The sequence below is a fragment of the Artibeus jamaicensis genome, unplaced genomic scaffold, assembly GCF_021234435.1.
Source record: "Artibeus jamaicensis isolate MK-2021 breed Jamaican fruit bat unplaced genomic scaffold, CSHL_Jam_final scaffold_369, whole genome shotgun sequence".
Classification (NCBI taxonomy): Eukaryota; Metazoa; Chordata; class Mammalia; order Chiroptera; family Phyllostomidae; genus Artibeus; species Artibeus jamaicensis.
The window spans coordinates 25,870,951-25,896,698 of record NW_026522042.1 but is presented as its reverse complement, the minus strand read 5'-3'; the positions used below and the strand labels follow the sequence as shown (position 1 = coordinate 25,896,698).

Here is a 25,748-nt window from a genome sequence, read left to right as displayed (position 1 = left end):
GGACCAGTAATGGCTAAATGTGTGTGTCTCAGGTTGAAGGGAAGGTAGGAATTATTTTGTCAGAATTTCCAACCCAAGATATATTAAACATTATACATCTAAATTTCTTTTCCATGTATTTGTCTAAACTGAATCTACCATAACTACATATCAATAGGAGAACCTTGGTATTTCTTGTCACTTGCACATCATTAATACCCTTATTAGATTAAATTATTGTCATCATGTGTTTAAAAGAGCAAAAAAAAACATTATGGCAGTTGCACAATTGAAAAATCATCTGTGTTTCCTCTCATTGTCTCTAACTGGGGTTAGGACAGACCTCAGAGGAAATACACTGGGATCAACATCTTTGCTCAACCAGAGTTCAGTTACTGTACTCTGGTTGAGCTATTAACAAAATAGCTCAGGTAGTTAGTTATTAACAAAAAAAGAGAGACGAGGGGAATTAGACTTTGATTTTAACAAACTGGAGAACAGTATTTGCTTCACCAGGAAGCTACAGCTTCATACCCCAGGGGATCACAGCATTGTTCTGCCAAGGAGATTAACACTCCCTTCTTCGCCTCTGGGGTTACTGGATTACTGGGAGTGCGGGGAGAGGAGCTTGACCTTAGTGGTCTCTCAGTCTAACTAGGGAGGGTGGACCTATCAAAAGCTCAAAAAAGCTTCGGAAGTGGAGAAGGTATTTCAGGGGAAAAGGGGAAGGGTTTACAAAAACAACTATAGAGGACACAAGGACAAAAACTAAGCGGGGTGGAAATGGGAGGGAGGTGGGGAGCACTGGGCAGAGGTGGACTGCGAGGGAGTAAAAAACAGAAAACTGTACTTGAACAACACTGAAAATAATTTTTTTTTCAAAAAAAAAGCTTAGGAATTTGATCGTTCAGTTTAAAAATGCACTCGGTCCATTCCACACCCAAATTAATATAATCCCAGGTAAACAAAGAATCTCTCTCTCTCTTTCTCAACCCACTCGCCCCATCCTTTCATAGGCCCTCTCCTCCAAGAGCAAGTGACCTTGCAGGGCCAGCAGCTACAGGGGCTGGCAGCAGATTGCGTGGGCTCAGAAGAACTAAGCTTTAATAAGAAGCAGACACTGGCTTTTGTTTTGGCCTTGCTGAGGACATAGGTGGACTTTTTCCATGGCAGACAAAAGAAGATGGGACATTAGAAACCCAGAAGGTAACTTCCATTTTTTTTATTTCCACCTGAATAAATCATCTTGCCACACTACAAACTCCCATGCTTGGGTCCTTGGAAGGGTTTCCTCACAGTCCTTGGAAGAGCCTGATTTCCACTGACAACAGTTTGATTCTCTTTAGAAAGTAATATTTAAGTCTTGAAAGTTATTTAGTGATTTCAAGATGCCAAGAGTTAACTATGTGAAAATTACATTTCCAGAGCATAGTAATATCTTCCATGTGGGTTGAATTGTTGACATTGTATGTGAATTGGGTGCAATTATTTTCACAGTACATTGCAGAAAAAAATAAGTTGAATAAAATTGTTATGAATAATTGGTTATAATTTCCCAGTTTTCCCACAAGGTTAAAAATGCCTAGATTATTAGTATTGTTTTTATAATTTGCAATAAGATATTTCATTCAGCAAATCTGAAGACAAAGAAAGATACAATTAAAGACTAAAATTGTGTGGAAAATGGGAAAAGTGAAAAATAAGGAAATCAATTCTTGTGCTTAGCAAATACAGTGGAAGATCAAGAAAAAAGAAGCTTACTTTATTTATAAAATCACAAACTATTGATTGTCTTATGGAGATGTGTGTTGAAAGTATAAACAGGTTCAAGAAAGATTGAAATAAATATGTGTTTTATAAAAAATACTATTTTAAAAGGAAAAAATGAGTTTCAGAGTTTTAGTCTTAAATTTTGACACAAATATGTATTTTGCCAAATTGTGACCTTGATGTTTCCATCAAAAGCAAAACTCAGCAGTAAATGAAAAATTAATCTGGTATTGGATAGTATTATTGATGCATCTATTAAAATACATTGTACATTAGAATGATAGAGGTAAGCCGTGCTTAAAGCAAACTCCAAAATATAATTAAATTATATGGTATATGTTTAAAGTATTGCCTCACATTTGTTGTCATAGTTTTTGTCCTCACAGAAAGATTTCTGTTTTAATGGCATCTGCAGTAACAGACATGGCCTCTAAAACTGCTCTCTCAGCTTGCAAATCTTTATTTTTATTATTTATTTTAATATTGTCACCACATTCAGTCCACAATGTTGGTGGAGATATGCAATTTGTGTCACAAATGACTCGTAAATATTGGGAATGTCTGTTTCAGGAGAATGTCATTAAAATAGAAGAATAACCTACTTTATGGAAAATGTTCTAATTTTTTATATTACCACTAGAAACTGTAAAGACAATATTAATTTTATAAGCATATTGTAAAACTACAGGACTGAAGTCACAATGTGTTGGCTTTGCATTTTAAAGAGCATCTTAAAATTAAGCTGGAAAGAGACATGTTCTGTAGATGAGTAATTTTTTTTTTGCAAACACAGGCAAAAATCTATTGCATGTCCCTCGGTAGAATAGCAATGACACTGAAAACCAAGGCCAACTAATCATTAGGAGTCCAAGTCTGTATTTATACTTGTGAGTCAGATTTATTTTGCACTATTTTGTGGGTTTGTTAATTTGTATTGAGGGGGAGGTGGGAGTCATTTACTTTAGTGAAGAAATAGGTAAAAACAGGAGCAGAAAAAAAATTTAAAACACCGTGCTTCAAAATTACCGGCAATTACAATAATCACAGGACATTCTAAGTTTTCCATTACTTTCTCCAGTTTATTTCAATTCAAATCAGCAAACTTATAATAATTAATTAGTGAAATCTGGAATTAGGAATGAAATTGCTGTGCCATTTCAGTCAAAATAAATGATTCTCCCAAGAAATAAAAAATTTAAAAAGAAAACAAAAGTCTTCCTTAGAACGTTCACACTATGCCAATGTTTATGCTTTATTTATTGTGGTAGGAACTGATTATGATAAATTTACCATCTTAACAGTTTTAAGTGTATAGTAAAGTGATGTTGGCTATTGTTGTAGCCAACAGATCTCTAGAACTTTTCATCTTACAAAATTTTCCCAGTTATTTTTTTGCTTGATTTCTACTTTCATTCCACTGTGATAAAAAAACAGACTTGGTATCATTTTAATCTTCATAGATTTGTTAAGAATTGGTCTGTGGTCTCACATGTGGTCTGTCCTCTGCACTTGAGAAAAACATCATTATGCTCCTGTTGAGTGGGGTGTTGTATAAATATATTTGAGGTGCAGTTGGGCATGCTATTGTTCAAGTTCTCTGGTACCTTATTGATCACAGTTTAAATGTTTGCTTCCACCCAAATTCATGTGTTAAAACCTAATGCCCAATGTAGTATTTGGAATTGAGTTCCAAATCAAATTCGCCAAAACCCAACCATGCTGGTACCTTGATCTTGGACGTCCAGGCTTGAAAATTATGAGAAATAAATTTCTCCCTTTTACAAACTGTCCAGTCTATAGTATTTTGTCACAGGAGCTGAAATGGACTAAGACTGGAATTTTGTATTAAGTAGGAGTGCTGATATAAGAAATACCTAAAAATGTATTCTTCTATGACTGTATGATCATATTAATAGACGCAGAAAAAAACATTTGATAAAATACCTTCTTTCATGATAAAAACTCTCAATATATTGAGTATAGAACTAACATACCCCAACATAACCAAGACCATAAATGACAAGCCTGCAGGTAACACTGTCCTAAAACAACATAATGTTAAAGCCTTCGTCCTAAGATCAAGATCAGGAAAAGCATGACTTCTTTTGCTACTACTATTTATTATCCTAAATGAACAATTAGACAAGAAAAAAATAAAAAGCATTCAAATTGGAAAGAAAGTAGCATATAATCTTTTTTCAGATAATATGATCTTATACATAGAAAACCCTAAAGACTGAACCAAAAACTATTAGAGCTAATAAACAAATAAAGTTGCAAGATAAAAATCAACTTACAAAAATCAAGTGCACTTCTATACACTAATTATGAAATATCTGAAAATGAATAAAGTAAAATTTATGATGGCATCAAAAATAAGTTTAACCAAAGAGGTAAAATTGGAAAGATCTGGTCTTTACCTTTACACTGAAAACTGTAAGGGTAAAGTTAGATTCATTCGCTCCTCATAAGAGGTATTAGCCTCTCATAGCCAGAAAGCACAATGTAGAATCAACCTTCAAAATCTAGAAATCTCATGAATTATTATTTATTTTCATTTTCTATGGATTGTCTCCTTACAAACTCATGCCAATTTCTTCCCTGTTAATATGGAATGGTCATTTAAATTTAAAATGATCCAATTCAGCAATCCTCTTCTGCCTTCTTAATTTTTAAATCATTTCTATTAAAAGTATGAAGTGATTTACATAAGATAAAATTCACTATTTTTCTGCACAGTTTGTTGAATTGTAACAAATGTTGAGAGCTGTGTAACAACATTATAGCTGTATAATAATTTAGAACAGTTACATTACTTCAGTTCCCCCAGGCCCTTTACAATCAATCTTCTCTAACCATTTTCTGCCCTGGGCGATCTCTGACTGCTTTAGTCAGAGATTGTTTTCCTTTTCGGTTTTTTTTTTCTTTTTTCTTATTTTTAATTATTTTATTGTTGTTCAATTACAGTTGTCCATATTTTCTCCCCACCGCTCGCCCACCATCCCCTTCAAACCCACCTCTCTCCCTTGCTTCCACCCTCCCCTTTGGTTTTGTCCACTTGTCCTTTATAGAAGTTCCTGAAAACCCTTCTCCCAACTGTCCCCTCCCCCCTCCCCTCTGGCTATTGTTAGATTGTTCTTAATTTCAATGACTCCGGTTACATTTTGTTTGCTTTTTTCTTTTGCTGATTATGTTCCAGTTAAAGGTGAGATCATATGGTATTTGTCCCTGACTTAGCTCACTCAGCATAATGCTTTCCAGTTCCATCCATGCTGTCGCAAAGGGTATAAGCTCCTTCTTTCTCTCTGCTGTGTAGAATTCTCTATAGTTTTTCATTCAGAGAATTTCATTAAATTAAATTTCCAGCATACTGAATTATGTCTCTTGTACCTGGCCCCTTCCATTTTGCGTAGTTGCTGTGTATCACTACTTGGTTTCCATTTATTGTGGTGTAACAAGCCATCCAATGTATTACAATGTGTTTATCCATTCTCTGGCTTGGTTCTGTTTTCTGGCTGTTGCAAATACAGCTGTGATAAACATATGTGTGGACACATATTGTCATGCCTCTTGGCTATACATCTAGAGGCAGAATTGTTAGACCATATGTTGTCTAATTTTATAAGAAAATATAAAACTATTTTTCAAAGTGGTGGTACCATTTTGCATTCTCATTCACAATTTATGAGAATTCTATTTGGACCATGTCTTTACCAATATTCACTTTTCTCAGTTGTAATTTTAGCCATCCTGGTAGTTGTGTAGTTGTATATCATTGGGCTTTTAATTTGCAACTTCCTAATGATTAATGATGTTGGATATTTTTCTGTACACTTACTTTCCATTTGCCTCTCTCCTTTGGTCAAGTGTTCAAATTTTTTGCCCGTTTTTTGACTGAGGTGTGTTGATATAATACAAGTAACTAGAGAGCTTATTCAGAATGTATTTATTAGAATTTATATGAGCTCATTTATATGTGTATGTAGGTATGTATTTGTGTACAGTCATATGTGATTTTATGAGAGATGTAGATTTGTGGAACCACCACCACCACAATCAAGATACAGAATTGTTTTATCACCAAAATAAACTCTTTTATACTACACCTCCTTGTTACTACTTCCACAAGCCTGGTAATACATAATGGCTTTTGAAGAGTAAAGGGTTTTAATTTATCAGTTATTTTATAATCTGTGTCTCTTTTAGTTTGAGAACCTTGGCCTAACCCAGAGTTACTACAACTCTCTTCTGGGTTTTCTTCAGGAAGTTTTTCCTTATCACACTTATTCTTAATCCATTTCAAGTTAAATTTTTCCTCCAGAGGTCTGGCACATAATTTTTAAGTTTATCTTGAAGTATTTCATAATCTTTACACTATTACAAGTTGTATTTTTTTAACTTTAAAGTTCACATGGGGTGAGAAATTGTTCTGCAGCACTTGGTTACCCCACACGTTCTGAAACAGCCTTTGTCATTTGTGACAAATTTAATAGTGCCCCTCACAATTCATGTCTACTCTTCTCAGATTGTAACATTAGTTGGAATAAGGATCTTTGCGGATGTAATTAAGGTTAGGATCTTGAGATAAGATCATTCTGGATGATCTTGGTAGGCCCTAAATCCCATGATGAGTGTCTTTATAAGAGACCTAGTAGAGACAGAGAGACACACAGAGAGAAAGCCAGTGGAACAACAGATGCAGGGGTTGTGGTCATGCAGCTACATGCCAGGTAACTCCAGGAATTACCTGCAGCCACCAGGCATGGGTCAGATTCTCCCTCATAGTGCCCAGAAATGATCAATGCTGTCAACTTTTAATATAGATTTTGTGATGGTGATTTCTTAGTGAAGACAACAGTTCTAAGTTGGTGAGAGATGAGAGGGTGGGCAAGGCTTCTTTATATGTTACAATATAATAAATATTATGAGGACACAGTGGAAAACTCACAGCCATGTAATTAAAAAAATCATTCAAATCACCTATATCAAAGTTATAAGAATTTTTATCAACTTGAGGTATCTCTCCCTTGTGAAGTCACTTAATAATCTGAAATATCCTCCAGGACTCATTCTTTCCCACAGTGAATTCGGAAAAGTGTCCACATTTCAGTGAAGCTGGTTTCCTTGGGTCACATTTCTAATCCCTAACTGGCACAGGTTTAAAACAAATGATAGTTTATTTAAAGTTGATTTTGTATTTTTATGATACCAGATTACTTTATCATGTTATAACACCTTTTTCAGTACACATTAAGTTAGTAGAACACATGCTTATTAAAAATAATTAAAATTCATTTTACCAGGGTTATTTTTGACATTGGTACTCAAAAATACCAATTTACTAGATTTACCAATATACTAACTATATTGGTAGTTACTATACTGCTAACTATAGTTACCAATAAGCTATAAAATAATTACAAAGGCTACTTTGCTAGTATTATTATTAACATAAAACTTATTAGTAGATCATTATTAAAAATTAATATAGAGTCCAAACTTTGGAAAATTATCCGACCGCTGGCTTTTGCCTTCTGCACCGTGTAAAACCAGAGGAGACAGGGCGCTGGTCCAGGCCAGCCAAAACAGTCACCCATGAACCGCACAACTCAAAATGCGGGCAAACATTTAAGCAGTTATTTCCAGTCCACCAACTCTAGTTGCAAGGTAGTAATGCAATAGATTTTCTGTACCTTATATCCTCCAAATTCTGTCCTCTGTGCCAGAAAAAAGGGGAAAGGGAACGGAAGTCAGAGCTTATAATGCCCAGAACACTGACAATGCCAAACGCTGGTGAGGCTAGGGAACCACAGAAGCCTTCATTCGGTGCTCACGGGAAGGCAAAACGGGATGGCCATTTGGAATGGTTTGTTGGTTTCCTGTAAATCTAAACATACTCTTGCAATCCATACAATCCACTAATTATGCTCTTGGTATTTACTCAAAGAAGTTGAACACTTATGTCTACATAAAAACATGCACACAGATGTTTATAGCAGCTTTATTCGTAATTTCTAAAACTTGAGAGCAAGCAACATGTTCTTCCATAGGCAAAGAGATAAGCTGTGGTACATACAGACATTAGATAATTATTCACTGATTTTTTTATTTACTATTTTATTTTATTTATTGGTAAATAAATAGGTTTCAATTATACAATTCTATAATTTACTTTTTAGAAAGTGTTACCAAGTCATGAAGAGACTTGGAGGAAAGTTAAATGCATATTACTAAGTGAAAGATACCAATCTGGAAAAGCGACATACTGCGTAATTCCAAATATATTCTAGAAAAGGCAAAAAATGGGACATTAAATTCATTAGTGGTTGCCAGGGGTTAGTGAGAAAGATGAATAAGTGGAACAGAGAGGATTTTCAGGACAGAGAAAATACTCTGTATGACACTGTAATGATGGATACATTTGTCCAAACCCATAAATGTAGAACACCAAGAGTAAACCGCACTGTTAATTATGGTCTCTAGGTGATAGTGATTTGTCAGTGTAGGTCCACCAATTGTAATAAAGGTACCACTTTGTTGGGAGATGTTGATAACAACGAAGTCTAACCGTATGTTGAAGCAGGAACTCACACCTAGGAAGGAAATCTCCATATCTCCTGCCCAATATTGTAGTAAACCTAAAACTGTTCTTAAAATAGTCTATTAAAGGTAAATAAATAAAGCCTATGTGTATTGGATGAGGAGGGATGAGGCTAATTTTTTAAGGGAAGGTTTCCCAAGTTTTCTAACTATGATTTTCCTTCAATCCCTGATGGGTACCATGCTTCCAAATTGTTATGGAAAGTCTCCTTGGCTGGCTTCCTAGAGCCTGTGCAAAATTCTTATGCCACTTGGAGAATTTATACATTGCTATTACTTCCGCTGAGGTTGCCAAGAGCAATGCTACATAGCATATTCACCCATCTTAAGTAATCACAAAACAGGAACCTAGAGAAGTTCTAGAAACTTTGTATCCTTGGCTAAATTAAGTGTGTTATGGTCGTACACTGTTTCAGCAAATATTTTCTGAACAGTATTAGACATTGCTCTAAGGGCTAAGAACATTACTGATTAAAAGAGGCAAAGCCCCTGATCTCAAGAAGCTACTTTAAGGCTGGGATGAAAGAAGGAGCAGGGAAATGAGTAAAGTAATACAATGATACATAGTGATACATGACATAAATCTAATGAACAGGGTTTCTACATAGGTTATGTATGTAGTTACTATACAGAGTGACCTTGGTGGTGGGGAAAGTAGAAGACAGAGAAGGGAGAAAATCTTTGAGCTGGGTCTAAATGATCAGGAACCAGACATGCAAAGACATAGCAGAAAAACAGTCCAGGAAAAATAGAAGCAGTTCCAAAGCCTGGGAGGACCGGGAGAGAAGTTTAATGATGTTCGTTTAGTCTCTCTCTGGTGCCGAGTGGTTTGAACCTCTTTCTAATTACAGTCAGAAACCACTGAAAGGCTCTTCAAGAGAAGCTACATGATCTGATTTAAGGTTGTGAACGATCACCACGACCACTCTGCCTGCTCCACGGAGACTCTGTAAAGGTGCAGGAAAGGAGCAAATAAAAAATAGGAAACTATTACATATTATAAGAGTGCAGGGGAGAAATAAAGATATCTTAAATCAGGCACTCATGGAAAGAAATAGGTAATCTCAAGAGATATTCTGAAATCAGACTTTTGATGGATTGACAGATTTGATGAAGGCAGGTGCCCAGGGAAGGAAAGGTGAGAAGCCCAGATGAGCCCGAAGCTGGCTTAAATCTTTGCATCAGCACTTTTGAAAAAATAAAAAGGCCTTAGGCTGCTGCTCATACTTGTCTCTTCCAATCTCAACAACATTATTTTTGGAAGACGATTCTCCATGAGTCTCTCACATTTTTGTACATTTTATGAGCACTGACTGCATTCATTCTGGACTATCTTTTCAAAAGTGTTTGTAAAACCACACCTTGGGAAATAGACATAATGTGCCCCTCGGGAACAAAGGACAGGTTTGTCTACTATTCCATGTAATAAAGATAATGTCTCCCACTGAGGCAAAAGTTAGACAGCTTCATTTCCTATTATAAAAAAAAAATGGGTTCCCTATGCTCACAGCTCCATTCTCGTACTGCAGCTGGTGTAGCCCAGTCATGTCACCTGTCAAGTGTGACTCAGGGAACCAGTGCAAATGCTACACCATGGATACTGCTATTGCTTTGCATAATAAACAGTCCTTGTCTCTAACCCAGTGGTCTCACATCTTCTGACATAATTGACAGTATCCTTCAAATATGGCAGGCTTGTTTGACAACTGGCGAGGAGAGCAAAACCTCTGGTCCTTTCTAGTTCTCAGCATGTAGCCCAGGAAAATCTAAAAGAGGTGCACTGTGTTTGCCCCAGTGTCTGGCCCTTGCATTTTTTCAGCGGGTCATTTCCTTATTCCAGCCAGCTGTTCAGAAGCTTCAGTTACCAAGGAGTGATAATATCTTGTTTGCCAGATATAGAAAGCTCTCAGGAAGTCATAAGAAATGTCATCTCTTTTTAAAGTCCCATATTTAGATTAATGAATAGATGTGATTGTGATAGTTTTCAGTAGTAGAAACTTGATTTAGGAAAATAATTTAAAATATTCTTTTTAAACCAAAAATACTTATCTGTAGGATAGCCTGTGTAATAAATTGCCCATTGTATTTTCCTTTTCATAATTGAGAAAGGAATGTTTTCTAATTAGATGCATCACATGTTCCTGTAAATATGACAAGGAACCTTGATGATCTAAAGAAATAGGGTATGATATAACTTGATAAATGAATTACCATCAACTGAATGGAGGTACACATTAAGGAAGTAGAAAACAGTAATTGTTGGGAGAAGATAATAGAGGAGCTTGAATAAGATAAATCTAGAAAGGATCAGAGAGAATGAGGAAGTTATTCAGATAGAATAAAGCCAAGGTCAGTTTCAGTGGAGCAGAGTTCAATATAAACTTGAGGTAATTATTCAGTGGAACCACCTTGTTGCGGTCATTGAAAGAATTTCTCAAGAGCTCTTGAGAGGAATCATTAGGTGCCTAAGCATGCTTAGAATGAATGTCCTGCTACTTACAATAATGACTGTGTTTGCGGTCACAGATTCTTTACAAGAGCTGTGTTGTACCACTAGCCAATCAGCTACCAGGATGAGAATCTGGATCAAAAAGAGAAATAGGGCGTGAGGACTTCTTAAATTGATTTAGATACAGAATCCCACTTTTCAGTGAAACATTTTGTGAATTCTCTTCTCTATAGAATGACCAGTGTCATTGGTTGGTTTACTTTCCAGATGGTGGTGGCAAACATAGACACATACGCAAAGATGAGGAAAATATACAAACAGGAAGAAAAGGGTACATTATATTGTCACCCACAACTGGCATCTTTTTTAGTGAAGCATCATCTACAACCTCTTATGCTGGATTCTAACTCCCTGGCTCTTCAAAAATGCCCTCTGAATTCCAATCGTCTTCAGAACTGAATGTATATATACATACATACACAAGAAATATATAAATTCTATCTTAACCAACTTCCAGCCATGGCTTTCCACCAATATTATCTGTGCATGGTATTTAAAGAAACATATTTCTATGGCAAGTTGAAGTACATCAAATATTAGGAAAGGTTCCATGAGAGGCAAACCAGGGCAAAAATGTGAAGCAAATGCTCTACAAATGTGTATTCCTTGAAATCCAAGCAAAGTTCACTGAGAATTTTTTAACCTTCCTGAATTAAGAATTTTTGTACCTGACCAAATTACAAAAAGTGGGTCATACATTTTGATAAGCTTCTTGGGAACAGTTGATAAATTTTCACTTAATGTTCACATTAAGTACAATCCTCTTCCTTGCTATATTTCATTTAATAAGTTGCAGTAAGTACATGTCTTCATTTGTCTCAACCTACTTAGCTCTAGTCCCTCTATCTGGTCATAGACGATAAAACCTGTGGTAAGTAGAATTTTAAGATGGCTCCTGTGACCTTCAGGCTCTGGCATTACTCTCATGATTATTTTACCTTCTATGACAAGCAGGAGGTTATCCAAGTGGGCTTAAGCTCATCGCACTAGCTCTTTAGAGGCAGAGATTTCTCTGACTGGGGGCACAAGAGGTATTCAGAGGAACTGGAAGCACCGGGGCTGTTGCCAGCTGGTTGGTAGGGATGGGTCGGGGTTGGGTTGAGGGATGGGAAAGGGGAAAGAACCAGTTAGTGTTCCCTGGAAGCTGGCAGCAATTCCTGGCCAGGCCAGACAAGCAACAAGGAAATGAAGACCTCAGACCCACAACTGCAAGGAACTCAGTTCTGCCAGCAACCTGAATGACCTTGGAAGCAGGGGTTTTTTTTTCTCATTGTCTCCAGATCAAAGTTCACCCTAGCTTTTTGTTTCTAGTCTTGTGAGACTTTAAACAAAGAACCATCTGAATTAGCTTGGACTTCTGACCTACAGAAAGGATGCTGATAATCAATGTGTGTGAGTGTGTGTGTGTGTGTGTGTGTGTTAATAAGATGCTACATTTGGGGTAAGTTGGTACACAGAAATATAAAAATACAGAACCAAACCATAAGTTATAAAACTATGACAATTTCTTTCGTTATATATAGACAACATTGACAAAATAATCTTCTGATATTTATTTTAAAAGGAATTTTTAAGAGGAAATTTCCAGGCAAGTTTTGAGATACTTGTTTTTACTTTGTTTTTCTAAGTTTTTCTCATGTTTTTCTGTTAGCTGTCAGCATTTTTCCTTTTAGTTTTCAGTGAAATACTCTTCCTCTTAGAAAACAAACACACCTCAAGGAATGATAAAGATAATATTTCCAGTGATACCATTATATTTGACACAAAGCATTCACCTTCACCTTTATGCTTGGTATTTTTTGCCTCTAAGATTTGCTAGAGAAATTTGTTAAAAATCAAGCCTCTTTGATTTCCATGGCAACAGATCAGGTAGAAATTCCAGCTACATACAGCATACCTGAGGCCATGTTGCATGATGGTAAAACTCATAGGTTTCTGAGTAGGTTTGCTTATTTTCAAAACCTGGCTCTGTTAGTTATTCACTGTGACCTTGAGCAGAACAAGCTTATTAATCCTGATGGTGTGTTTCTCAGCCATAAAAATAGAGAGAAAAATATCTATTTCAGAGAAGACATTGTAAAGGTATACTACTTTAGACGCTTCTGGATTAGAGTTCAGTAAATTTTAGACATGAGAGCTACCTAAGGCTAATGGCAACTTGAATACAGTATACTAGATCCTGGTCAACCAATCTCTAAACCAGAGCTTTTTTCTTGTTTTTCCTCTTTTTTGTAGGTAACTTCCACCACGTCCCAACTTACCCAGACTCAAAGCCTCAGAAGAGTCTAACACAAATTTTTTAAGTTGAATATTTTAGGATCAATCTCTGATTGAGCCTATATAAGGGCTGGCAATATTAGGTTTACAGTTCCATTGTGATATTTGAATTAATACAACTATTATAATAAACATAACCTGCATTTCTTTTTCCATATGAACAACTGTAGACCTTCTTTTACCCACACCCGCAAGTTGCTGTTGAAGTGCTCCATAAGAGAGATGCTTGTGCAAAACTGGAGAGTGAGGGAATGGCCATTTTCAGCTCATCTCTGTTGCTGCTGACCTGCTGACCTGCTGACCCACAGCATTGCCATGAGGCACAGCAGGAGCTGGAACCACTCCATTGGTCCCTGGGTCCTACTTTGGCTTCTCTGCTTCCTGGCCCAAGGATGTATGTTTAGCTTTATGACAAGGAACCCATATTTCATAGGGCTTCTATTCCACCCAGGTCAGAGGTCAAAAGAACTGATAAAAGTTTCAATTTCCTCTCGTGGACTCCAGCTTGTGCTTGTGGATATCAGCTTTTGCTTCCTCCCTCCACTTTACCTCCATCTTTCCCGCCTGACCACCTGCCATAGGGACTTCAACCTCCAGCATCAAGTAGAGACAACTTAGCTAGCACCTAGGATTCTTAATCCTTTTACAGAGAGGAGACTGAACTCTCCAATGTGAGAGAAAGTGAAAAGAAACATCAAATGAGCACAAAAAAGGTGTTCTGGCTGGCATCTTGGAAAGCATTTTAACTCTCTACAGTGTCTTCAGAAGGAGGTGAGAAAAGGAAAGAAAGGGGGAAGGATAGAGCACCCGTCAGGGATGGGGGTAGGGGGAGTTGGGTAGATGGGGAGAGGAAGAATCTCCATTCATATGTCAGAGCTTGGCACAATGGCTGCCTTAATAAGAGCAAAATATATGAGCCTATAGGAAAATTAATAGTCAACAATAGCAGTAGGATTGACATTTATATATACATATAGACGTTTTATATATGCACTATCAGAAGCAAGTGGCCCGGAGGGACGGCCGATGGGACAGATTGTGAGATGCCTCTGGGATGAGTTTTACCTCCCATTAACCACTAGGAAGAGTTAAAGATGGGGTTCAAGTGTTGGCAAAACTTTAGTGACCCAGTTGGCCTTCCTACTCCTAGACATGTCTTCTCCTTTCCATTCCAAGGACTGTTTACATCCTCTCTCCTTCTATTTAAAAAATTCAAAGGTGAAGCTGGGATTCAGGCATCAAGGGCAGGAAGAATGAGCTTACAGCTAAATAACTCAGAAGTACTCTCTTACACAACGGAAATCAAACAGGCCAGGGGCTTGATGTAGGAGAGAAGGGACTCATTCAAAATTGTCAGGAAACATTCTCAGTATCTTGGAAATGGTGGTAGTAAGAGAAAGAAGAAAGAAATGGCAGGCCATGTTCAGAATAATGAAATTTCTGCTGAAAAGTGACAAAGCAAGTTGCCATGGCCACTTATGAGTTCGAGAGATCAATGACATAAACTTTCCCACAGGAGGGGGAATTGCAGGGATGATCAGAATATTTGGTAAACCGTGATGAATTTCTCAAAATCTTACCCAACTTACAATAAAACAGAGCTAGCCTTCCGAGAACTTAAATTAGCCCTGATAATCAATCATACTGGTTGTCTTAACTAAGAAGACCGCGTAGGCAAATGCTGGCATGGGCTGTTATTGTCATTGAGTTGGTGTCACAAACAGGCCTCAGAGATAATTCAGCTTTAAGATGACCAAAGCAAACTAGAGTCTTTAAGCTGGTGCAACTCAGGAGTCAACAAATGTATTGCAATGGCAGATAATAGATGGTGTAAATGGGTATAAGTAGCTTGAATTAAGAATCTAACATTATACTTACCAATGTTTATAGTTTTTTAAGACACAAATGAAAACAAACATATGTCTGGCCTATGGGCCACCAGTTTGTAAATTCCAGTCTCTCAATAACCACATTGAAATATTTTGATAATTGACAAGATTTCTTCTTAATAAAATGGGCTGGTAACAAGTTCACCAGTGTACATGAAAAAGATGGTACTAAGATCCATGAATCTTCCACTACCAAGTTGTTATATGACCTTAAGTAAATAACTAAAACCTCTTTTATTCTGTTTTCAGCTTAATGGCGAAATAGTGTTACCACATTCACGGGGACATTATGGTGTAAACATATATCATTTTGGACAGCTCTTTAAGTTGAGTACTTATTATTCTACCATGAAATCAAAACTAGTAAATCATGGTACCACTCTCCTATTAGGATGATATAGGATACCTATTAGCTATTTATGACCCTAAGAGTAGAGAAGAAAGTGAGAAGCCAGCATTAATGCTTCACGTGATGAGAGTCATCATTCAGGACTGTCTGAAAATTCCCACATGCTCACAGCTTTTGAGAAATCCTGAGACATACCCTGTACCATCAGCACATTTCCTCGAGAGGCGATCAGCAGCATGTCAGGGTTGGCATGAATAAGATTTTTAATTATACAGAACTCTTTTCTGATTTATAATTCACATATCAAAAATGCATCCTTTAGACTGTATGAGTCAGTATATTCAGTTTTTCAGTATACTCAGAAGGGGCAATCATCCACATTACCCAATTCCAGAACATTTTCATCACCAGAACTAGGTAACAGTGGTCAAGAAACTAGTATGGACATTAACAAACATTTTCAAAGTGCCTAGAATCTAAATAAATCCAGTGACTAATTAATTGAAAACAACAGGCAGAGGGATCTGCAGTCTCTATTAGGAGGTGATTCAAAATCTCCTGAACACCTATATAATCTAGGGCATTATAGTCTAATGGCCAGATCTAACATGGAGATTTTAAACAACAGAAACCACATTTATAGCCCTTCCATTCAATAGTTAGAGATTATGGTAACAGTCCCTGTAGGTTTTGATTTGTTATGTTTGAACAAAAGTTGTGCCTACAAGATGCCAGAGCACACTGTTGATAAGTTAAATTCCATCTCAGAAATTCCATACTTAGAGTAACTAGGTTTTTTTTTTTTTCATTGAACTGGGGCATATTTTGCATTACATTAGGGTGAGTGTAGCTCTGATGTTTCATTACAAATAACTCAGGTATTTAAAATGTCCTCAAGCCTTTTTACAAATTAACTTAATCAACAGCTCAGCTGAAAAGAATGTTTACTGAAAGTTGACTGGTCACCAGAAATCTTCGCTTTTAATTTAGAAGTTGGTGAATTAAAGGGAAGGAACCAGATGTATTGTTTCATGTACAAACTTCTTTGGAGCCAGGAGTGAATGAAATGACTGTCACTGGGAATTAGGCCATTGAGCAGGGGTGTCAAACTCATTTTCACCAGGGGCCACATCAGGCTCGCAGTTTCCTTCAAAGGGCCAAATGTAACTTTAGGACTGTATCAGTGTAACTACTCCTTAACTAGGGGCCAGGAGCTCTACATTTGGCCCTTTGAAGGCAACCACCAACCTGATGTGGCCCCCAGTGAAAATGAGTTTGATACCCCTGCCATAGAATGTTATTGTAATACCTGGAAGTGCAGTCCCCTTTCTGAACCTGGAGGGGCTTCCTCTTTTCCATATTCCTCTCACTTAGCTTAAAAAATCAAACCTGAAATGTTTTCCTTTCTTTGTGCACACATTACAATACCTCCCACATTGATCACCGTCCCTAAAGTTCACCCCTATGAAATAACAAATATCACTTTCATCTGTTACTGTGTTTGACCTCACTACTCTTCCCTACTATAAGATGTAAGATGCCCAACCCATGTGTCCATCTGTGTAGGCCACAGACTTTGTAGTCTTGTTCTCACCCTGCACTCAAACTGAGGACATCCTGTTGGTTCACCTTCAGGAGAGAATCTGACCCCCTCTTACGACTTTCACTGCTACCACAGAGGTCTAATCTTGTTACCATTTCTTGCCTCCCAAGTGTTTCATATCATCTGTACACACAACCTTTGTCCATTTTGAAAACAGCAACAGACTAATTTTCCTATGTTTAAAGTTCAAATATTCTCATTCCATATAACCATAAGGTTGCTGAAAGTTTGTCTAGGACCTTTGCATATTACTTTAGAAAAAGCCAAAGTATCCTAAAGACAGCTCATTAAGTCTTACCTTCTCTGCTCTTTCAACAATTATTGTTCTTGTCATATCCACTCCTACTCTCCCAATTCTTGCCTCATTGGCCTTCTGGCTGTTTCTTAAACTCACAGCACACCCTTGCCTCCAGGAATTTGCACAATCTATTCTCTTTTTCTGGGATAGTCTCCAAAATATCCACATGACTCATGCCCCTACTTCCTTTGGGTTTTCACTAAAATGGCTTATTTTCTGTGAGGTCTTCTGTAGCCCTTCTCTCAGTAACAATACTCCTTGTTCCCTTGTGTGATCAGACGTCCTTGCGTCTGGGTCCTCCCTCCACACACACAATTTTTTCTGATGCTAAGACTGATAATGCCACACACAGAAGGAAGTTAACTGGGGAAAGCAAGGCTAGAGGGCCAGGCAGGTCAAAATGGGATGAGAGTGCAGGAAAAGGAAGCTGGCTAGGAGTCTCGTTCAGGCAGTTAGTGAGTGAGGCTCGGGTGAGCATTCTTGCACACAGGCATGGCCAGGGGCTCCCACGGCTTTAACTTCCCGCTGGAGAGAAAGCAACACTCAGGTTTCACATTAATTTTTGCTAGAATGTGTGGCATAGGAGGAACGGCTTGTGATGGGCCTTGAAACCTATCAGCAGTCAAATACCAAAAGTAGAGTCCGAGGCATTCTTATACACACTTGTCTTCTTTATTTCATCCTTCCTTCATCATCATCCAACATGCTACTTACTTTACACCATCTATCTTATTTTATTGTTAGTCTCTTCACTCAAGATAGAATATAAATTTGATTAATAGGCAGTGAAGTATACTGGAATGTTCTTTCTAAATTTATACACTACTACAATAGTTGTAGTTACCCTAACTACTTTGATGTAAGTTGACAACAATAAGTTATTTGGGGGAAAAAGCATTACATGTTAGTATTAAAGATAAATTTGCATGTGAGTTATTTTTCAATGATTCTATTAATTCTGTGATTTACAGGTTTTCATTCAAGTTCATAATAGTATGTATGATCTCCACATAAATGGGGCAGTCAACTTGAAATTTCCCATGGTATCTTGGATACTGCCAACCCAACAACCTTAAGAAAAGCTGAGATTCTTTGACCAGTAGTAATAAGCTCATACTTCACACCCTAACACATCCTTGGCCAGCAGATACTCCAGAGAAATAATGTATATGTACAACAGCATTTGGTTAATTCTTTTTTTATTATTTATTTTCACTTTCTTATATATCAAAACATTTTTAAGCAACCAAAACTTTAAATAAAGGACAGGCAATAGTTTAAAGACATAAAGTACTTTAAAATTCATCAAACAATAATTTTATTTCTAAGGAAATATTATTTTGCAATTTACTACTGATTCGAGTCCAAGATGTACCCAGTTAGTTATTAAATAGTAGATTTTTCTCAGATGCAAATGTTTTCTCTGAACAGAAATGAAAAATCTTTGGGTTATGGTGTTATTGGTCCATGTGATATTAACCTATAAAACATAGGAGTTAGAATGTCTTATAGAATAATAATATGATTTTAATACCTTTTTTACTTTTTAAATGTCTGTATATACACAGTTCCTCAAATATCTTTTGAACCAGCTATACAGTTCTGCTAACTTCATTTATGAAAACTTCTACAATAGTCATGTTTACATTTTAACTTTTGAAAATTATTCTTTGACTCATCGTTTTAATGCCTGAAAAAAAATAGCAAAAACCTTTAAGTGGGGACCAATACCTTAACCATCAGCTACAATAAGTAATTTGAAACTAGCCTTTTCAAAGAGAGGATATGTAAGATTACTAACAGTCAGTCATATAATCTCAGAATGTCATCCAGAGTTCTGAAGTTTAAATTTAATAGTCTATGGCTACATGGTATCTAATGAAAGGGGCTGAGTACCTCCATCATTTATGTATCCATAAACATGTATTTTTTATGAATTCTTAGTATTTGACAAATAATTTCATTTAGCTGTCTGTGCTAGAGATTTGACTTTTGAATCATAATGCCAATATTTTATAACAATAAAACCCCCTTGTGCCTTTTTCTTTAGCAAATTTTCTGGAAGAATATTAGCCTCACAGAGATGCCCCATATGTCAGTCCAGGCCATGGTGAGTCGGGCAGGTAATAAACTGAAGAAGGTAATAAACTGAGCTACGCAATAATGTGCAGCTGATGGAAATTGCGTCACACATGAGTCACCGCTGCTATGTGTACTATCAGATCTTCCCATTGATGGGGCCAGCCCCACAAATATTCAGGATCCTAGTCAATCTCATTCAAAAATCAACCTCAAAAAAAACCAAACGGGACTTCAGTTGAGTCTCTTATGATAGAGATAAGTATCCTATCGGGTCTCTTGAGTATTTTTAAGCCTTGTTTAACATGCTAAAATGAAATGTTTGCTTTTCCCACTCGGTGCAGTTGGAAGTAACCAAGTCATCAATGGGAAGTTTTGGAGGGTCAGGAAATTACAAAGCTGACAGTCACCCAACCATCTCTACGTACACTCAGCCATGCATTGTGTTTCTCCTCTCTACCCTCTTCCCCAGCCTGGTTATCCCTCTAAGGTGATTTTTAGATTTCAGGTGAGATCTTTACCTGATCCCGTATTCATAAAAACTTAATTATCGTTCTTCATGCTTTATTACTAAAGATATCCTTATGCTGCTCTCTTTCCCTGGGGCCTCTAAATAATCATTTTCTTATAATTTCGGTTCTAAAATAAATCCTGTGCAAGGTTGTCCAAATTTTTGGTGTCTCTGGACCACACTGGAAAAAGAAGAGTTGTTTTGGCCACACATTAAATACAATTGCAACACATAATCACAAAAAAACTCACAATGCTTTATGTAAATTTATGTTTTTATGTTGGGCTGCATTCATAGCCATGCTGGGCTACATGCAGCTTGCGGGCCAGGGGTTGGACACCCCTGAAGGATTGTACAGTTGTTGGAATGTCTTCAGTTCATATGAGTTGTGGTGGATTTTAAAACTGAGACTAAATTGTGGTACATATACACAATGGACTTCTATGCAGCAGAGAGAAAGAAGGAGCTACTACCTTTTGCAACAACATGGGTGGAACTGGAAAGCATTATGCTGAGTGAAATAGGCCAGGGGCTGAAAGACAAATATCATATGATCTCACCTTTAACAGGAAGCTAAACAACAAAACAAACAAGCAAGCAGAAAAAAAAAAACAACAAAGACACTGAAATAGAGAACAAGGGGGCAGTGACCAGAGGGGAGAGGGAAGGGAAGTTAAGGGGAAAAAGGGGGAGGGATTTGGAGGAACAAATAGGAAGCACACAGGGACAAGAACTAAGGGGGGTGGAAATGGGAGGGAGGTTGGGAGCAAGGGGAGGGGGAGGCTGGGATGGGAGAAATAGACAAAAAAACTGTACTTGAAAAATAACTAAATAAAATTAATTAAAAAAAATTGAGACTCTCTGTGACCTTCTGCTCTCCAGCTCCCTGCACCAGTTTTTGGACTAATTTTGTGGCTCTCTATACATGTTACTAAACAGTCATCATTTCATTGAACCATTAATTAGGCAGGAGAAGCTGGGCATGAAATAAATATTTTTCTTATTTTCTATTTTTCATACACTTTTATGAGAAATTCTTCCGACAATGAAATGATATGTAAAGAAAAAAATTTAGGATGTAAAATTATAGAGTCAATAAATGTATGAGAATCATAATCAGTGACTTAAGTTTATTAGATAAAGCATTACCATTTTCACTGCCCTAATAATAAATTTTTGCTTTGCTCAACTCCATGCAGTGTAAAAGTAACTTTCCTCTTTTTAATTTTAGGAATCAAGAGGTATGAGTATATAAGATTCTTCAATTAATTTAGTATTTTCAAAAACTTCTCTCAGGAAATTATAGTCAAATAAGACACATTAGAGTCACAGTAGTATGGGCTAGTGCATTGTAGCTTCTTCAGTTAATTTAGCAAAATAAAAAATACATAACTATCAACAACCGAACCTTAAAAAAATGCACTGAGCAAACACCTAGAACAGGAAGAGAATCACAAAAATGGAGATCATCACATGGAAGGTTATCAGTGGGGAGGGCGGGTGAGAATGAGGGGGAAGGTACAGGGAATAAGCAGCATAACTGGTAGGTACTAAATAGACAGGGGGAGATTAAGAATAGTATGGGAAATGTAGAAGCCAAATAACTTATGTGTATGACCCATGGACATGAACTAAGGTGGGGGGGATACAGGTCGGAGGGGGTGTGCAGGGCAGAAAAGAATAAAGTGGGGAAAATGGGACAATTGTAATAGCATAATCAATAAAATATAATTTTAAAAGAAATTTATTGCAGCTTATAAGATCAGAGAAATAAAAAATATATTAAGTAGCTGTAATTGTATTTAATAGTTGTATAAACTCCAAATTTTATAGGTGAATGTATGATTTATTTCTGAAAAAATTAATATACAATAATCCAAATGAACAGAGAAATGCTAGCAGTTGTTGGATTTTTTTAATTGTTGGGTTTTATTCATTTACTCATATATTTCTTTGTTTTATTACCATTATCCTTCTTATATCCTCTTCCAAAGTTTTATTTAAAGGGTTTCCTTTGACATTTAAAATACTCTTAGTTTTGCAGAGATCTAGCCCAAAAAAGGAATTTATTACATCTCATCCTTCCATTTTTAGGGTTGTCTTTTGACAGGGGTTTCTTTGGCAACATCCTATCTACAGATCCTTTGCCTATAAAAATATTCTAATATTGTATCATTTCTCCAATGAGGAACACATTTCTCTATATACCTAATTAGAAAACACTTTCTGTTATTTCAGAGAATTTTTTTAAATGGCTTTTACATTGGCTTTTTTATAGAGTGACACCCCAAATATCCCAGAGTGAAATGTTGGCTGTTTAGGAAATCCTGTCATATTTGAAAGGAGACTTTGCCTCAGTTACTCAAAAACAGTGTTTGTCACCTGTGACTTCGGGATCATTCATCCTATTCCTTGTCAACTGCTGTTTTAAATAGAGTCCTAATCGAGTGTGGGACATGTTAAACATCTGTTGCTGTAAATGAGTTGAACTTTTCCTGAAAGATCCATATTAGCTATGGATCTACAGGCAAAAAGTACGCATGTGAATTTTACACATTACATGTGGTCAGAAGCAGGTTATCTCAATAAGAGTTATTATTTTTCTACTTAACTGCTCCAAATAAGACAGGTATTGAGAGCTACACTAGTGAAGAAAATAATGATCAACAAGGAGCTAAAGTATTAAATTGACTTTTAGTTAGTGAACAATATCTGTCAGTGAACAGCTGTTATAGGCTCATGAAAGAGAGGAAGCCTTGTAAGTGGGAAAGTCAGTATCCAAAACTTAGTCAGCTCCACCAGCTCTTGACTCTGTGGTCTTGGACATGCGATGTAATTAAGCAGTAATTTTCTGCTCTTTGCACCAAACCCCAAGTGAAATTCTCTGGCAAGTTATCACCACCTAATAACTATGTGAAGACATATATTAGGTGATGAATTCCCCAAGCAGGGCTAAAAATTGTCTGGCATGGAGAAAAATGCAAAATCTGATAGCTCAAAGGCCCTTATAAGTAAGGCCCCTGTGACTGTTTCTTTCACGTAAATTTTACAAACATATACATACACACACACAGAAACTTTAAAATTTTTCATTATAATTTCTAAAGCTACCATCCTATCTCCTTCCAAACCACTCATCCTTGAGCTCCCAGTTAAAAGATCATAACCCAAAGAAAGACCTCTTTTCAGTCTCCATCCGGTACCACCCAAGTCCTCACACACACAGCCAAGACCCTCCGGGCCCACAGAACACCGATCATTTATTCCTAGTACTGACTGAAGTTCCAAACACTCCTGTGTGAGATTATTTGATAAATATTGGTTCTTTTCCACAAAATTATAAGCTATTTAAAGACCTGAATTACATCTTTTCTTTTGTTTATTATTATATCTTAAATATTTACAGAAGGGCTGAACATATTACAAATAATCCAATAAATACTTTTGAATAATAAAGAACTGAACGAATTAATAAATAAAAATCAATGACCTTTACTCAGACTTTGACATATGACAGTACTTAATGATAAACAATAATTAACACTCAATATTCCTAAGTCACAATGCCAATTTATTTCTTATCTTACAACTGAACACTCTTTGCTCACTTTCTTCTCTGTTTTCTTACTCTTTTGCCTGAAAAAAAAATGTAGATATTTGCAAAAGACCTGCCTTCATTCTATTTTTACTCTCTGTCTGCACAATTCTTCTCTATGATTTTATTCATATCCAGGGCTTTAACTGTCTCTATGTGCTGATGTCTTATACATATGTATCTGCAATTGGACCTCCAAACCTAAACTGAGTTTTGGTTTTTCCATCTGTACTATAAAGCATTTGAACCAGTTTATCTCTATGATCTCTTTCTACTCTAAATCATTATCTCTCATTTAAAGTGTCTAACAGGGATCCCTACCTAAAGCTCTTGTTACTTAATTAACCCTTGCTCTCAAGAGCGATGCTATTCCCCACTTTTTGCCACTATCTGGTTTGAGGCTCTCCTTTGATCTCATTTCCATGACTGCAGCCGTCTGATATTTCTTTTCCTTACTTCCAGTCTGCACATTCTTTAAACCAACTTCCAAGAAATGCCAGTTTAATTTTTGGTTTAATAAAAACAGAAGAAAAATTTTATGTATATATCACTTTCTTTTTGTTAATAATGTTGACTATTGAAAAACATGTTTATTTTATTGTTTTTTATTGATGTTCAAGTGCAGTTGTTTCCATTCCATTTTCACCCAGTCATTGTCGCGGCCCCTCCCACCCTCACCTCTCAATCCTACCCGCTTTTGGCTTTGTCCCTGGGTCTTTTATACATGTTCCTTGACGACCATTCCCCTTCGTTCCCTTGTCATCCTTCTCCCCCCTCCCCTCTGGCTACTGCCAGTTTGTTCTTTCTTTCAAAGTCTCTGGTTCTATTTTGCTTGCTTGTTTGTTTTTGTTGATTAGATTCCACTTATAGGTGAGATCATATGGTGTTTGTCTTTCACCACCTGGTTTATTTCACTTAGCATAATCCCCAGAACACTGTAGAGGAGGGTAGGAATTCCTTCTTTATTTCTGCTGTGTAGTATTCCATTATGTATATATTACTTTCTTGATCAAAATATTTCACCTACCCCCAGTTTCTTGCCAGTTTTAGACAGGCCTTGGCATGGTATCTCGAAACAAACTGGTCCCATCTATCTTTTTGGTCTTATCTTCTACCTCTTATATGCCTATATCCTATATTTTATGTTATTTTATTACTTTTTACAAACAGTGGAAAGGAGAGAGGAAGAGAGAGAGAAACTGATGCAAGAGAGAAGCATCGACTGGTTGCGTCCTGTACATGCTCAGACTGGGGATTGAACCTACAATCTTTGTGTTACCGAATGACCCTCCAACCAACTGAGCCATGCCAGCCAGGGCTCTATCACATATTTTAGATAATTTGTTTGATATCATTTCTTGAACACAAACTGTCTTCACTACCAAAATGATTTTGTCATAATTTTCCCTCTTTTTAGAAATACATATAACCCATAATTAATTGTAGATATTTTAATTTTTATTAAATTTGTATTGACCTTGTTGGGGGTAGCACTAGTTAATTAAAGTATATAGGTTTCAGGTGTATAATTCTATAATATATCACCTGTATATTTTATTGTGTGTAGATGAGTGCATAAAAAAGCTGTGAAACTTCCTGAATATAATTCTAATGCATGCACCATGAACTTACCCAGATTTTGTCATCTTCCCTCAAGCTGAAGAATTAGCTAGAAATGCAGATACCCGTGGTAGAAGTGTAACACTAACTTTTCTTTGCCTGTATTATTTTCAATCTAGATATTCCTTCTTTCTGGTATGAATCCCAGAATATAATTCATTTTCAGAGAGATAGAGCTTTTCTGGAGTGTTACCAAGTCTGATATTGCAACCCAAGCCCCAGCAGAGTATTCCAGCATCTTACACTATTCATATTTTAAAATACAAAGTTAAACTAAATCTTAAGCAATTATCTATAACTCTAGCTAATGTAAAGTAAATAAGTCCAAAATTCAGGAATCTGTCAATATTTTTAAAAGGTTGTTTGAAAGACCCTGTAAGACAATTACATGTATCAGTCCAAGGCTGTACCACAGATACATGGGTTTTCTTGGTTCTCCGTAGAATGTGGTTCTGCTTCTAAAATACTTAGAAGGGTAAAAAGGAGGGTTAACATCTATAGAAAACCATAATTGTTAATAAAATACACTTTAACAATTGAAAATAGAGCTAAAATTTATGTGCTTTTAATATTACAGGTCTAATATGCCCAATCAAGTGTTACCTAATCATCTAATGTACCACTGGCTGACTTAACTGATTACTGTGAATCAGGCCAACATAATATTAA

At 36.5% G+C, this 25,748-nt stretch overlaps 1 long non-coding RNA gene across 2 annotated transcripts; it reads left to right on the top strand.

Annotated features, from left to right (window-relative positions):
• The first annotated feature begins 497 nt into the window (after window positions 1-497).
• LOC119056208 (uncharacterized) lies at window positions 498-24,885 on the top strand. 2 transcript variants are annotated; one of them, XR_005083842.2, is made up of 4 exons: window positions 498-685; window positions 996-1,185; window positions 19,325-19,384; window positions 19,698-20,036. It is a non-coding gene; the product is annotated as an uncharacterized LOC119056208 (long non-coding RNA). The 2 variants fall into 2 exon arrangements; XR_008390105.1 differs by lacking the exons at window positions 19,325-19,384; window positions 19,698-20,036 and adding an exon at window positions 24,630-24,885.
• Window positions 24,886-25,748: the final 863 nt, after the last annotated feature.